This window comes from Crocodylus porosus, unplaced genomic scaffold, assembly GCF_001723895.1.
Source record: "Crocodylus porosus isolate Cpor-Errol unplaced genomic scaffold, CroPor_comp1, whole genome shotgun sequence".
Lineage (NCBI taxonomy): Eukaryota > Metazoa > Chordata > Crocodylia > Crocodylidae > Crocodylus > Crocodylus porosus.
Window position 1 is genome coordinate 482407 of NW_017728917.1, and position 14309 is coordinate 496715.

Here is a 14309-nt window from a genome sequence, read left to right on the forward strand (position 1 = left end):
CCAGGTGTCAAGTGTATCAGTGGTGGAGTGCACCTCTTCACTGAGAAAATGATGGCAGTGTGCTTTGAACTAAAGCACACAGAAAGTGTTTTAGTTCAACACACACCACAGCCATTTTCTCAGCACGGAGGCATGCTGCACCACTGATACATGTGGCACATGACATAAGGCTGCCAGAGGGCATCAATTTATGTCCTCCGGCAAACATGATTAATCGAGTCTGCTCCGACACGTTGGATTTCCAGTGTGTCAGAGCAGGGTCTCGGCACATGTGTAAGTGCCCACAGTTAGTAAAAGAAAGGAAGCTGAGTCCTAGGAGATTGAGGCCTATCAAAATGGGAAATGGTGGGTCAGTCTCACCTTTCTTGTGTGGAAGGTATGCAGGAATTAGACAAATTATAATGGTCCATAAATCCAATATTAGTGTTTAGTCCTTGGTTCTTAGTGTCCAGCCAGGTTATTAATTTTTCTTCCCAAGACCTGAGGCAGAATGTCTTACATTCAAAGCTTGTCTAACTTTATCTCTGCTACACAGTTGGTCCAATAAAATGGTCCAGAAATCCTTGCCTCTTGCATGATTTCTGGACCACGCCACCTACATCATCACTCTTACACTAGTGTAACGTGGAGGTTATTTGCCATTTTGCCATTACACAATGTAGTCTCAAACATTGGCATCTACAACCCCAACACCCTCCCCTTCTCCAGGGCCCCTTAGCAGAGGGAAGATGTAAATTAGCTAACGCCTTTGTGTTCTCTGGCAGTGAGAATAGGCTGGAACGCACACAGGCACATTCAGTTTGAAGTGTAAGTGCTCTTCTACCGATAACCCCAGAAGTGAGCGGCTTGCAAGGTGTATTTGGTAGCCGTGTTGGTCCGAGACAAAAGAAATGCAAAACTTTAGAACTCTTGGTTCAGAGATCGTACCTTTTTGTCTCAGATGAACACAGCTACCAAATACAGCCCTGAAACATGGAAGATGCTGAATTTTAGCCAATTTTAGATTTAAACTTCACTGCTAAATACCAAGAAAGATTTCTACACCTTCCTGCCTTCTGATGCCACCAGGGAAGGAATCCTGCCTGATCTGCACATTAAAGAGTAATTCACAAAGTGTCACAAAGACACTCTTACAGACCCATAGGAACAGACTTCTACCTTCAGCTTCCTCTGTGCAAAAATGAAGTTTATTTTCTACCTATGGGGACTTTTAACCATCTATAATTTTCCCTGAGCCTGAGGAAGGGCATGTGTGCCCGAAAGCTTGCAGCAAAAGATATATATTTTTTATGATTACTTATTTGGTTTAATAAAAGGTACCGTCTCAGAACCAAGAGTCTAGGGTTTTGCATTTCAGCTTGCTAAGTAGCACTGCCGTTGGGGTACTGAGCCATTTAAATATGAATCCTTTATTACTTCTATTGCATTTGTAGATTTAGAAAGTAGAGGCCCAGAGCGAAAAGAAAAAGTAGGAATTGAGGAAGAAAGAGACTGAAGAGCATAAAAAAGTCGGAGCAGTTCTTTCTTAAAAGGGAAACATGGATTTTTTTGAGTAAAATGGCTGTTTTGTGGTAAGGTACAAATGCATTATTTTTATCTGGACTACTAAGACAAGGAACATAATTGCAACATGGTGCCATGTCTGTGGCCTTTGCTGTTGTCGTGTGCTTTTAATCTTGTCCATTAAAAACCAGGCAAACATAATGAAATGATAACTTTCTAGCATAAGTCACAGCCAAATATAATTGTCCTTAGGGAACAGAAATGAGATAGCACTGTGCTGCAGCCGGCAGAGAAGATGGGAAAAGGTTGGCTCTTCAGGGCTGGATTCTGATGGTTTTACTCAGCGGCCCTCAACTTTTTTAAGCTCAAGGCCCCCTTGGAAAAAGCCAGCTCTTTGCTTCCACTCAGATTTTGACTTCAGGAAAATAACCTTCTTTTGCAGAGAGCTCAGAAAGACCCCAGCGGGGCAGGATGGCTTTGGCACAACCCAGTCCTAACTGCAGCCTCTGGGTTTATCCCGTGAATCACGTTTGCGCACCTAACAGCCCTGACACAGCGTGGCACCGCAAAGGGGTCTCATGGCATCGCAGCTGCCTGCCGGCGAATCGCTGCCTTCAGGCCCTGCCATGTGCCCAAACGAAAGCTGGCCCGAAACCCGCTCTAGAGCTGCTGCGTCTTTTCCAGCACAAACTTCATGGCTCCACGGCTCTTTTTCTAGGGAGGGTCATTTTGATCACGTGATAAGTACTGGGCATGTGGCTGTTCAACATTTATTGCACAATTCACGGGTGAGCTGTGCGTTATATGTGACGTGTGCCGAGGGCTACAACGCCCTCCTTGCGTGCTATACATGATGTGTGCCAAGGCGCGGGGGGGCACTTAGAGACACCATGTTGCCTGCTATATGTAACGTGTGCCGGGGGGGAGCGGACACCTTGTTGCGTGTTATATGTAACGTGAGTCAAGGTGAGCGCGGGGGTCCCCGGAGACCGACTCACCCCTCCCCAGCGCAGCCCGGAACCGCTACACCTGCACTTGCGTCCCGCGCGGGCGTAGTCGCTCGGCCGGGGGCGTGGTCAGCACCGCCCCGGCTCCTCCCCAGAGGGCGTGGCGCGGTAACGTCGCGGCGCGTGAGCTTGCGCGCTGACGTCGCGCGTCGCCGGGAGGCGGAGGCGGCGGCGCCGGGAGCCGGGGATGGAGCAACCGCGCCGGCATCGGGGCGGCCGCGACGCCCCCCGGTGAGTGCCCGCCCTGGCCCGGCCCGGCGGGGGAGGGGCGCCGCGGGGCCCGGCCGGGCACAGGCTCGGGCTCCTCTGCCGGGGCGGGGACAGCCGGGGCCTTAGGGGCGCGCCGGTGCGGGTTGTGTGTGCTGGGGGCGGGCGGGTGGCGGCTCAGGGAGACCCCGGTGTGCGCTGTGTGTAACGGCGCGGCGCTCAGAGAGACCCCCGGTGCAATGGGAGTCTCCAGCAGGGACAGACGGAGGGGCTTAGAGACCCCAGTGTGCGTTGTGTGCAACGGGGCCCGGCGGGGTCTTAGAGACCCCGGGGCACGGTGTGTGTAAGGGGGGTTGGGGGGACTTGGAGACCCCGGGGCACGGTGTGTGTAATGGGGGCTGGAGGGGGTTAGAGACCCTGGTGCATGCTGTGTGTAACAGGGCCTGGGTGGGGCTTAGAGACCCCCGTGCATGCTGTGTGTAATGGGGGCTGGGGGGGTTAGAGACTCCGGTGTGCACTGTGTGTAATGGGGGAAGGAGTAAGCAAAGAAGACCCATAGACAGAGCAGGGGCAGCACTGACCACAGCCTGCTTGTGTAAAGGGGTTTTGTCTCCACCCAGTCGCAGCCCTCAGCGCTGGACCAGCCAGGTCTTCCTGAGCCAGAAGAGGCAGCATTTGGAGCCACAGCTACTCATCGCTTTTTTCAGCTTTAGCTAGGCGTCTTATCTGGAAAGCTAAAAACCAACCTGAGGGCAGCCTGAGGAGGCCATGGGTCCTTAGGAAGGGGCAGGAGGCAGAGGAAGTGGTGGAGACCATCTTGTGTGCACCAGGCTGGTCAGAGCAACACTAGAGTAACAAACAGGCTTTCCTTCCTACCCCAGGAAAGTTGCAGAGGGGATGGGGTTGAAGTAGATTAGCCTGGATGTCCTGCCCTTGCATCACCCAGGAGAACTGCCCCTATCTTAGCTTGAGGATGGGGCAGGCACAGGATGGGACACTGAGCATCTTGGTGCAGTAGAAGCCTTTGGTGGAGACAAAATCACGTCGCGTTTGTAACCCTCTCAGTTGCGGTAGCAACCATCTGCAAGTGGGCCAATGAAGTCTCATCTTTCTAAGCCTGAACAGGCAGCATTAGTGCTGCCCTGGCTACTCTTAGCTTTTCCCAGCTTCAGCAAGGTTGAAGGAGGAAGCTAAAAATCGGCTTTTTTTACTTCAATCAGCCTGAACAAGCTTTGAGTATCAGTAAAGGCATTCATGGGAGAAGAGGGATCAGAGACCGTCCTATGTGCACCACGATGGTCAAAGCAGTGCTAGTGTAACAGACTTCTTCCCCCTTGGAAACATCCTAGAGGAGATGGAGTAGAAGTAGAGCAGTCAGGACATCCTGTCCTGGCAGCCACTAGAACTGCTCACCTCTAGCTAGTTCTGTTTGACTGCTCGTAGCTTGAGGATGCGGTAAAGCCTTTGAATAGGCTGTTTGCTGATATAACTTGGTGGAAACCTGTGTGCGTTCTTCTGCCCTGGTGGTCACCACGTGTGGAGCTGATTCTTTTGCTGGCCCGTTTCCTTGGAAGCACTCCCTCCAAATCATTTTTCTCTCACTTTGGGAAGTAAGTTCAGCTCCCTAGCAGACAGCTTTCTATCAGAGTTAACTCTGGTGGCTCAGTGAATTACACTATGGAAATGGCAGATACATGGCAGAAAGTTAGAAATTGATGATACTTTTAGTTCTTGATACTGTCTAGGCTCAGTGATAAACCACTTTAATAATAAGCAAGGGGTGTGTGCTTAGTATGAAGAGGTATCTAATATTTTTAGGCTGTATATTTGTTTTTTTTTCTGCCAGAACAAGCTACCCGTTATACAAATTTAATATTATTTATACTAATCCTACCAGCTAGTCCTAACAAACCAGACCTACCAGCTAGTCTTTAACAAGTATTAAAAATGATAGGTCTTTCAGTGATTCATGCTTTGGACCTGTAGTGTAACTGAGTCTCAGCTACTTGTAGTTTTTAATTGCTGTTGATTTACTGACTTAAGGAGATTATGCTAGGTGTGTTCTAAAGACAGCAGTTTTATCTCATCCATCTATACGCTGCACTGTGCTTACAGATGACTTTACTGGACTACCTTTGCTGTTTGCTTCTGAAATTGGCCATCTGAGTGAGCTGCCTGTTCAGAGTTTTTGCTTCAGTTAACTATGCACTACACTGTGTACTGGTACTCTGCCATCCTTGTAACCAAGCACAACAACTGTTTGATAAAAAATCACTGGTAAAAACAGAGTTAAAGAAATGTTAAGTGGCGTTCAAAGGCAGAATTCCTCAGCTAGATTTCTACCTTTGCAAGGGCTCCTCCTCATTCACTAGTGGAGTTTTATGGCCTCCATCCTTCTCATGGTATCTTGTTACCTATATGGAAACTCCCTTCACTTAGTTTCATATTCTAGCCCCCCTGTTCCCCACCCATCTTTTTTCTTTCTTTTGTTTTTATTTAGGAGGAGGGGAAAAAACTGGGTTTGAAGATTGAGATTCCTGATCTTGGTTCACAACTCATTTATGAGCTGTGAGTAGCTTCACTTTGCTTGGCTCTGTTTCTTCACCCATAATATATGGATGCGTGCTCTTGTCTGCATATGCCTTACAGGGTTGTCATGAAGTCTACTGAATGATTGCAGAGCACTTGGGGTACCTATAAACATGCAGCAAGGCTGCATTGTACGAAAATGGGGGAAATGTGTTGTAAGGAGTAGATATGTTTTCCTTCTGAACTGATAAATGACCAGGGATCCTGGTTTTTTCTGGTTAAAAAAACAATCCCCAATTTTCAAATTAAAATAGTAACTCAAAATCCACATTTTTTCCATGATCAAAATGAAATGTGGTGTTTCATTGTGGGGGGCAGGGGTTTATCAGAGAAAACCCAGGATCCCTGTAAATGACTCTCTTGTTAGCCATTCAGGAGCCCCTTTTTGTGCCCAGTCTCCATTGTGTGGACTATGCTTCATCCCCAGCATCTCCATTTGTTTCTGGCTTGTAGCAGATGCTAGAAATCGAAATCTGGAATGTGGCTGCATGTGTTCAGTTGCACTCCTGCCGGGAGTATGTGCTATCTGTTGTCCAGCTTTAGTGTCTTCATGCACATTGCCTCTAGTGAAGTTCACTTTGCCAACAACTTCTTTTAGATCTTTCCCTTCTCTCCCACAATGAAGCTAGTTAAAATGCCTTATTTAATGTACCTCTAGCATTAGAATGGCAGAGTCATGTCACTTCAGTTCAACTGGGATATATTTTATAACCCCCAAAGTTGGTAAATTGGCTTTTTATTAAAAAGTTGAGGCCAGAAATGTAGTGTATACGCTGGAGCCTGAGGTCAGTGTTTACAAACTTGGGAGTTTCATCCTAAATGCTTTATTTTAGAATCTAAGAAAAATAATGTTACCATGTTTAAGACAACAGATATTGTTGGTACACAGTGAATCTGTTCAACAAAAACTAGATTATGAACAACTCCCCATGGGAGGGGGTGGGACTCGATGATCTGCTCAGGTCCCTTCTGACCCTACCAACTATATGTTTCATGAGGTGTACTCTTTTGCTCAGGTAAGTTAGAGTGAGAGGTCAGCAGATTCCTGCTATGCAAGAAGGAAATGTATTAAATTGCCAGAAGTAGTCGATTAATGTCAGTCTTCAAGCTGTTTATAATGCTTGACTGAGATGGTTTAGTCAGGGATGATTGTGCTTTGAACAGGGGACTAGTCCCTTCCAGCCCTGCTTTTCTGGGCTTTGCTTTGACTATTTTCCTTTCCTTTTATAAAATGCTGCTGTTTCAAAAAAACAAACAAACAAACTTCTAAAGGCTGTACCGAAATACACAAATGTATTTCTCCTATTGCAGTCCTTAGGGGCCTGGTGGTGAACCAGAGCCACGCTGCAAACGCAGAGCACAAAGGTGTTGCCTGCCCCAAATAAATTCATCTATATGATGTGTCCTTCAAAGTAAATTAATTAATAAGGCTGAAACTCTTGAGTGCTTGTGTAGAACAGCATATCCAATATAAAACATCCCAGGTCACATTTTGGGTCCTCTCCTTCCTGCACTGACTTCCATTGTTCACTGACCCTTTTTACCATGAGTTTGGGTTATTCCTTGGTGCATAACATAGCCTGTCTCTTTAGTGGTGTGGTGACAACATAGGTCATGGAACTAGGGTACTAAAGGATGGTATGGAATATTTAGGTTGTTCCCAGGATTCACGTTAGCTGGGCTAATGTGCCCATCCTATTGTTTAGCAATGAAGGAAGGTATAAATAAGAATTGGTTCTCAGGCTACTAATAGCAATAGAAGGTGATATCCTCATTTCTGGGTTAATATTACATTATCCTAGGTAGATTTAACTGAATACTTAGGTTTTCCAAAGTGTAAAATATTCTGTCCTGTATCTGCCTTAGGTCTTCAGGATGTAAATTGAACTCGTACTTAAGTTATCCTCAGTACAGTGCCTTAACTGCAGGTTCATTTTTTGTCAGTTAGTAGCAGTGTGAACTTTTGCTCAGTTTCATGGCTACTGTTCAGGAACTATGGGTAGTTGCTCCGGTGTATGTGACTAGCCTAAATGGAAGCAGGTAATTATGCTATTTGCAGGAAGACAGCCACTTGCAGGGAGAGTGGCTGCAGGAAAGGGTAGTAGAGACCCTCCTGTAGTCATGAGGGAGATGGTGGGGTGGCAAATAATAGCAACCTTTTATCTATGGGGCAGAGGGAGGTTTAAATTTATCAGAAGTTGAAAAAGATTTAAATATGTAATCAGGCTTCAGGGAAGTATGCTGGTGAGAAATATGGTATGGTGTGGGCACTACATTGGGAGTAATTTTTATAACTTCTAATGCTTGCTTCATGGTGTAAAGTGCATTCCTGTCTTTACTTGGATCAGATGACAGATTTCTGGTGGGGAAAAAAGTCCTCCTCTAATCTTAAAAATAAAGAGTTAAAGGCTTGTTCTTGCAGGACAAGCTGATCTGATTTTTTGCTAAATTCAGACCATATTTCTAAACAAATACATGTGGAGTTTATACAAGCATTTACCACACCTGCTTTTGCATGTACAGTAATTCTGAATGGCTGAATTTATGGCCACAAGATTATGAAAATTTGGGTCTTAGACTCCTGGATGTGTGGATGAATTTTTCTTATTTGAAATGTGGTACTCTTACTGTCTTCTAATTGCCTTGCTTAGTTCATAATCAGAGTGGGGGTGGGGAGATTGGGATGTTTAAAGATTATGTAAGATTCACCCAGCTATTATGGTTAAGGGGAGCAGGGAGTTAATTTCTGAAAGCTGTCTCTTGAGTTTGGGTTTCATCTCTGTGTTGCAGCTAGCAAGCTTGGATGCTTATGTTAAAAGCCCAGTGTTCACAGTAATAGTTAATGCTCTGTCCCCTGCATCATACTGTAAAGCATGAATCTACGCTGCTGATTCACAGCTGATCAGCCATTAATGGGTTTTCTGTTTCTTGCTGTGCTTGTTTAATTCCAGCAGGTCTTATTCCTATACAAGGAAGCTTTTTTGCCAAGGCTTGCTCTGCACTGATCTGCACTATTGATGACAGTTGTCTGCAAATGTAGAAGACCATTTTTGCATCCCAACCCTCAGATGGTTTCCCATCTTTGTCTTTTGAATGAAGCCTTTTTGAAGATTTTGGATTATAACTGCGAGTGTATCTATGCAAGGAAAGAAGAGCTAGTGTGGATATCTGTTTGAGGTATGTATATCTATTACTCATAATGCACTTTTTAAAGAAAGTGGTATTTCCTGTCTGTTTAAAGAAAAGAAAATAAAGTAATGGCACTTGGCGGAGGGAGGGAGAAGTTGGCGTTGCTGCATTAGCGTCCCCTTGTCTTAGTTGAGCTATGTCTTGATTTGACATGCGGTTGCCCTTAAATACAAATTGCTAAAATATAAAGAACACAGTAGAATAAATTTAGTTGAATATGCATATGTTCACTGGTGCATTACAGACACCAGAATATCAAAACGGCATTAGATGTGAGCTGACCTGATTTGAACCTCCTGTGGAAACGTTCAAAAGTTTCCTTTTAGAATAGTGAGTAACTTTGTACAGTGTAACCTCAGCCCTTTATCCACATGTTCACTCCTTGGTAGTGCTTAAAATTTTATAAAGCTTTTTATCTTCAAAGTATTTAGCTAACATTAGCTGAATTTCACAATCCTCTTGTGAAGTAAGTGTCTGCATCTCTAAGATATGGAGAAGATGGGGAATTGGAGGAAATGAAAAGATCTCCTCAGAATCAGAAAGTGGCTATTTAACCATAGCTAAACCAGGACATCCCATTTCTCTGCCCTGGTCACGCATCGTGAAAACCATTGACCCAGGAGGAAGGTACATTGCACTTCATCCCAGGATTTTAAAATGTTCTGTGCTTGTTGGCGCATGATACCTTGCAGTACCTCTTTGTGAGTTATGAAAATATATCCAACCTATAGAAATTTACAGCCTCAGTAACTGAGGTATAAAAGTCTAGAGCAGCCAGGACTCTTGTCCTTTGTGTTAACTGCAAGACTGCCTTGCTCGTATAATGTGATACGAATATCAAAGTGTCCCGACTGTCCCAAGGGCTAGAAAGCAGCAAGCTGTTTGTCTGACTACTTCCTGTCTTCGGGTCATATTTAGCTGAGTCTTTCTAATAGTAAAAAATGAAATAAAAAATTGGAGCCTCAAATGTGATACTGCTGCCATCCATTAGGGTTGTATCTTTAGGCCTTGAAGTAATTGTGTGCATTGATATTACCTACTGACATTTTTCCTTTATGATTTTTTATAAATGTTACTGTCTCTTTCTTTCCATCTTCAGCTTTCATCCTCTAATGCTCACACTAATGCTCATTGGCAGTGGCAGGCAGCTTCGCTGTAGTGGAATTTAGCCAGACCAGTTTACTGTTCTGAAAAGGTGCAATTCTTTGCTTAAAAACTCACAAAGCTGGTGCACTGAAGTGGTGTATAACTGTCACCTACAACCTGTTTATGAGATTAATGTTTGTACTGGCTGAATGCATATGGTGCAGCATACATAACCCCTGAAATTCAAATGGAGAGGAAGAGAAACTTTTTAGTGCAGGAAACCAACTCTACTGCCTAGGTTACCCTCTGAGGCAGTTGTCACTTTCAGGTTAGACTAGACCTGGGAAGGAAGTAGATTTTCTGATCAAAATTTTTCAAGGTTATTTTTTCTATGAAAGAAATGGAGACCTATGCACTTATTGAGAATATCCAGTAATCCCATGGCTGGGGCTCTTGCCAGAGATGTGAAGACCATGGCTTATGTCTTTGCTTATACAAGAAAATAAATAATCTTTTGCTGGAGTAGGGACTCAAACTGTGGTCTTCCACATCCCAGGTAAGTGCCCTGACCCCTGTGCTGTTGGCTGTTGTGTGGTGAATGAGGGTGTCTGATTTTTGGCTAAAGCAATTGTGGCTCGTAGACAGAGGTGATGTCTTTTATTAGACCAACAACATTTTTGCAAAAAAATTTCTTTAATGCAAGCTTTTTGCCTTGAAACTGATTTTTGGCTAAAACTTTAGCCCATATTTAAAATAACTGGGTACCCACAGAAGTATTTGGTTTTGATGAATTGGCATTTTCTGTAAGAAAAAATACTTATTTCATTGCAGAACTTCTGCCTTGCTGTGCCTCGGAGCACGTCGGGAGACCTAGATTCTATTCTTGTCCCTGTCCAAGACAAGTGTGTGATCTTAAGCAAGTCCCCTAACCTTATTTTACAGTTGAGATAACCCAAGCACAAAATGTGATTTGCAATCCTTTGTAAACACTAAACAAGTCTGTGAAAGGTGTTATTTAAATACTGCTTTGCCTTAACTTCAGTACATGGGGTTGTGCTGTGAATAAGTCTGAATATTAAAGAAGTTTGCAGTTGAAGTTAATTAGGGGCTAAAAGTGACCTTTTTTGCTTGCAATAAAAGATAGTCTGAGAGATTACTTTGTATGGTATGTCTGGAGGGAACAGCATATCAAAAAGATGATTTCCTTACTGGTTAGATAGTGTCTCTCTCTCTCTCTCTCTTGAAGGAAAAAGAAAAAATACTTCCCAATTATGGGGCTGAGAAGTGTGGCATGAGTGATGTATTGACATGGGTTATAGTCATGTGAGCAGATGTCATGAGACAACAGTGTGACTATTTCAGCAGGATTATGAAAGTGTTAAAATGCAGCACTTCTTGGTTATGAATTTGTTTGCTCCCATTTTCTTTATTAGTTTCTCAATCTTACTTCATTGTCATGTTCTTGAAACAGTTGACCCCCAACAATATTATAGTAGTTTGGAATATTAAAAGTCTGAGTCTTTGCTGTTTTTAATAGATAAAGCCTCCCATATAGAAATGTTAAAGCAATTTATGAACAAAGCTGGGGTATTCTTGGAAAGTAAGCGATTTGTTTTCTTAACTATAAGAAAAAGTGGTTACAATTGCACTACACAACAAGACTGAGGTGGTACAGTGACTAAAATGTAAGTGTCTTGACTCCCAGCCTCTGTCTCTGACAGCTAGACTGCACTAAGTAGTCAGGCGGTTAGTGTGTATGTGCCTGTGTGCCCAAAATGCAAAAATGTTTTTTCTGTCTGAACTTCAAGAACTACTATGTGAGCCTAGTCTAAGTCAGTTAACCAGTATGTTTTCAGGACCAGTCTTTGTTTCTGCTGCATCTAAAAGGATACCATTTTCAATCACCTGTCAGCTCTTACAGGTTTTTTTTTTTGCTCAATTAAGGGTGCCCCAGAGCTGCTGTTCCTGGTAGTTGCCACTGTCATTAAAAATAGATGAATTATTCACTACTTAAAACTTTATGCTTCACTGGCTATTGATTGATCCTCCAGTCCTGCAAATGTGGTTCTTTCACTAATGTACTCAAAAATGTGTGCTGTATATCATCTTGCAAGCCTTCCTCTAAGGGGGAGGCTACAAATTTGTAAGTTAAGAAACTTGTTACCTCTTTGTTACTCTTTCTGTTGCAAAATTTCTTTTAAAAATGATGGTGCAGTATTATGTGTAGACCTTAAGTGGATAAATGCAGTTATTCAGATAAATTAAAAAAAACCCCTATGATTCAGTAACAAAGAATCATGGTCATATTATGGGCATGTAGTCTGGCTCTCCCCATTGTGTATCTTCAACTAATGCTTGTATATAGTCACGGTTTTATTTGCTAAAGTCTCACTTTTATCTGTATGATAATGTCTCTCCAGTTTTTTTATTTTAAGCTGGCTTGAGATCATCACTTTGTCCAGAGAAACAGTTTGAGCTGTCATTTTGTGTGTTTGTATTGATGAAGTATTTTCTTGTGTTGATTCAGATTGGGAGTGGCTGCATTTAGGTAGACAGCATTTTTATAATGATGATAAGCTTTGGCCAGACTAGCTCACTGAGATTGTAAAAGTGTCTAAAGAGGATACCAGCTGCTTCCTAAGAGTTGGATTTAATGCACCTTAAGCTTGCTAAAAAAATTAACATAATTGCTAACAATTCAAGTGAGGGCAGATTGCCAGCATCCTTCAATGAATAGCCGATAAGCCTTGCTCAAGAAATAGCAAAATCACCAGTTGGAGACTATTTGTGGTGCCCTTTTTGTTTTTTCATTTTTTAGCAATATTATTGAGGAGATGGGGTGACAAGACAATAGCTCAAAAGTTTTCTATTCACCCCCCCCCCTCCCTTTGTTATAAGAAATATTTTTGGGATCCCTTCGTTTATGGAAATAATGGTCACAGCTCTTGGCCATTGAGAATGTTAACCTCAAAGATAAAAGCCACTCTTTAGCAATGTCTGGAGGCCTCTTGAGTTCCTTCAGTACTTTTTAAGCGTTGGTGTTGGGCTGGAAATCTGGTTTTCTTCATTTCCCATCAGTAGAGCTTAGTTCTCTGTGCTGTATTCTTCCGCTGATAAGTTTCATTATTAGTCTTCGCTAGGTCAGTATTTCTGATGTGGTTTTTGCTCGGCAAGATAAATTTGCTAGTGTGAAGTTCTTAGTACTCAGGTAACTTTTTATACCACAGTGCAGTCTTCACTGTAGAGCTGCCATCAGAAATACCGTGGGTGGTATTGAGTAACTGCTCTTCCCAAATCTATAGCGCTGATTCACCTCCTGGATTTGTTTTTTGTTCATGTATTATGTATTCAAGTACATAACAATTTTAAACCTTTTCCGTATGACTTGGTGTACAGTTTCATTGTTCCCATTACCTACCCAGCATGAAGTTTGCTGAAGTTTGGTAGTATCAGTGGACTAACTTTAGTTTGGCAAGGATAGTGCCTGAGGAACGTGATTTTTGGAGAGCTTTGAGGTGCATTATTTAAGGGTATTTTTGAAGCCCCACTTTATTCTTGGGGTTTCACCTTGCTTCAGAAAGAGAGATGTTTTTCCCACTGGGATTTTATGTCTGGATTGGGATCACTTCTCTCAAGTGTCGTCTATTCAGATTTATCCTTGACTTCATGACCTTCAGATTAGGTTACTGCAGGGCTAAATGGGAAGCTGCTGCTGAAGGAGAATGTGATGGCTAGCTGCTTAGCAGGGCAGGCTGCAGGGACTGTATTCCATGCTGGCATTTGATGTTTAATAACATCTCGGCTAGCTTCGTATTTGCTACTGGGTGGAATTCAGGATGTTGATATCAAGTCCCCAGCTATTTGGGACAGTTAGTTAGTTGACGATTGATAGATTCTCTGTGTGCCCCCTTCAGCAGTGGAGGTGAACAGTATACTTCTGCTAATCAGTCTGGAATACAGGCCTCACGCAAACTTTAACTCTTCCATTTTTCAATGGGTTTTAGCCTGATAAGATTGCAAGCATTTTTTTTTCTCTATCAAGTGAAAATGTCTGAAGATGGACTGACACATTACTCAGTTCAAAATTGCAAGAGACCATTTAATAATCTTTGTATGAGGAGGATGACAGCTGGTCACAAGCTGTTAAGCTGTACTTTTAGTTTTGCTGATGCCTGGATGCTGATTGGCTGTTGGTTGCTAGGCTCTTTTAAACCAGTTATTGTAGTATGATATAATACTGAGATTTCCACAAACTGGTGGCAGTTACTTGAAGACCAGGAAACTTCCCTTACAAGGAACTTTGTTTTATAGTTTTTTTAGGTGGAGACATGATTGTGCAGTATATAAACATAAAATGCTGGCTTCAGAACCATTTACTCCAGAGGAGCTGTTAGCTAAGGGTGACCTAATGCAACCTTCTCTGATCAAGTGCCACAAAACATGCACTTACTGGTCCAGAGGCTTTTTATGGAGATGCTACCAGGTGAAGACAGTGCAGTTTGCAAATCATAAAAATTAAGGGTAAAGCCAAGAAGCTGCACCTGTAAGGAGACTGATTAATATTTGGCTGCTTGATTGCAGTTCTAGTTTCTAGGCTCTTCTGACGAGTTTGCAATGCTATTTCCCCCACCCCCAGTCTTTTTTGGAGTTTTATTACCTGGAAGATGTCACAGCCTTTTTTAATTTATGAAAAGTGTGTGTGCGCATGTGCAGGCTAACATACAAGTC

The 14309-nt window shown here is 43.1% G+C and overlaps 1 protein-coding gene across 2 annotated transcripts in view; it reads left to right on the forward strand.

The window, feature by feature from the left end:
* The first annotated feature begins 2664 nt into the window (after positions 1-2664).
* The window catches only part of TMCC1 (transmembrane and coiled-coil domain family 1), a 165859-nt gene continuing 154214 nt past the window's right edge, over positions 2665-14309 (forward strand). Inside the window, exons 1-2 of one of the 2 annotated variants that reach the window (XM_019536545.1) lie at positions 2665-2741; positions 8261-8483. The gene's annotated coding sequence lies outside the window, so the exon portion shown is untranslated. Of the gene's footprint in view, positions 2742-8257; positions 8484-14309 lie in introns of both variants that reach the window. The other variant, XM_019536546.1, reaches the window with a different exon arrangement.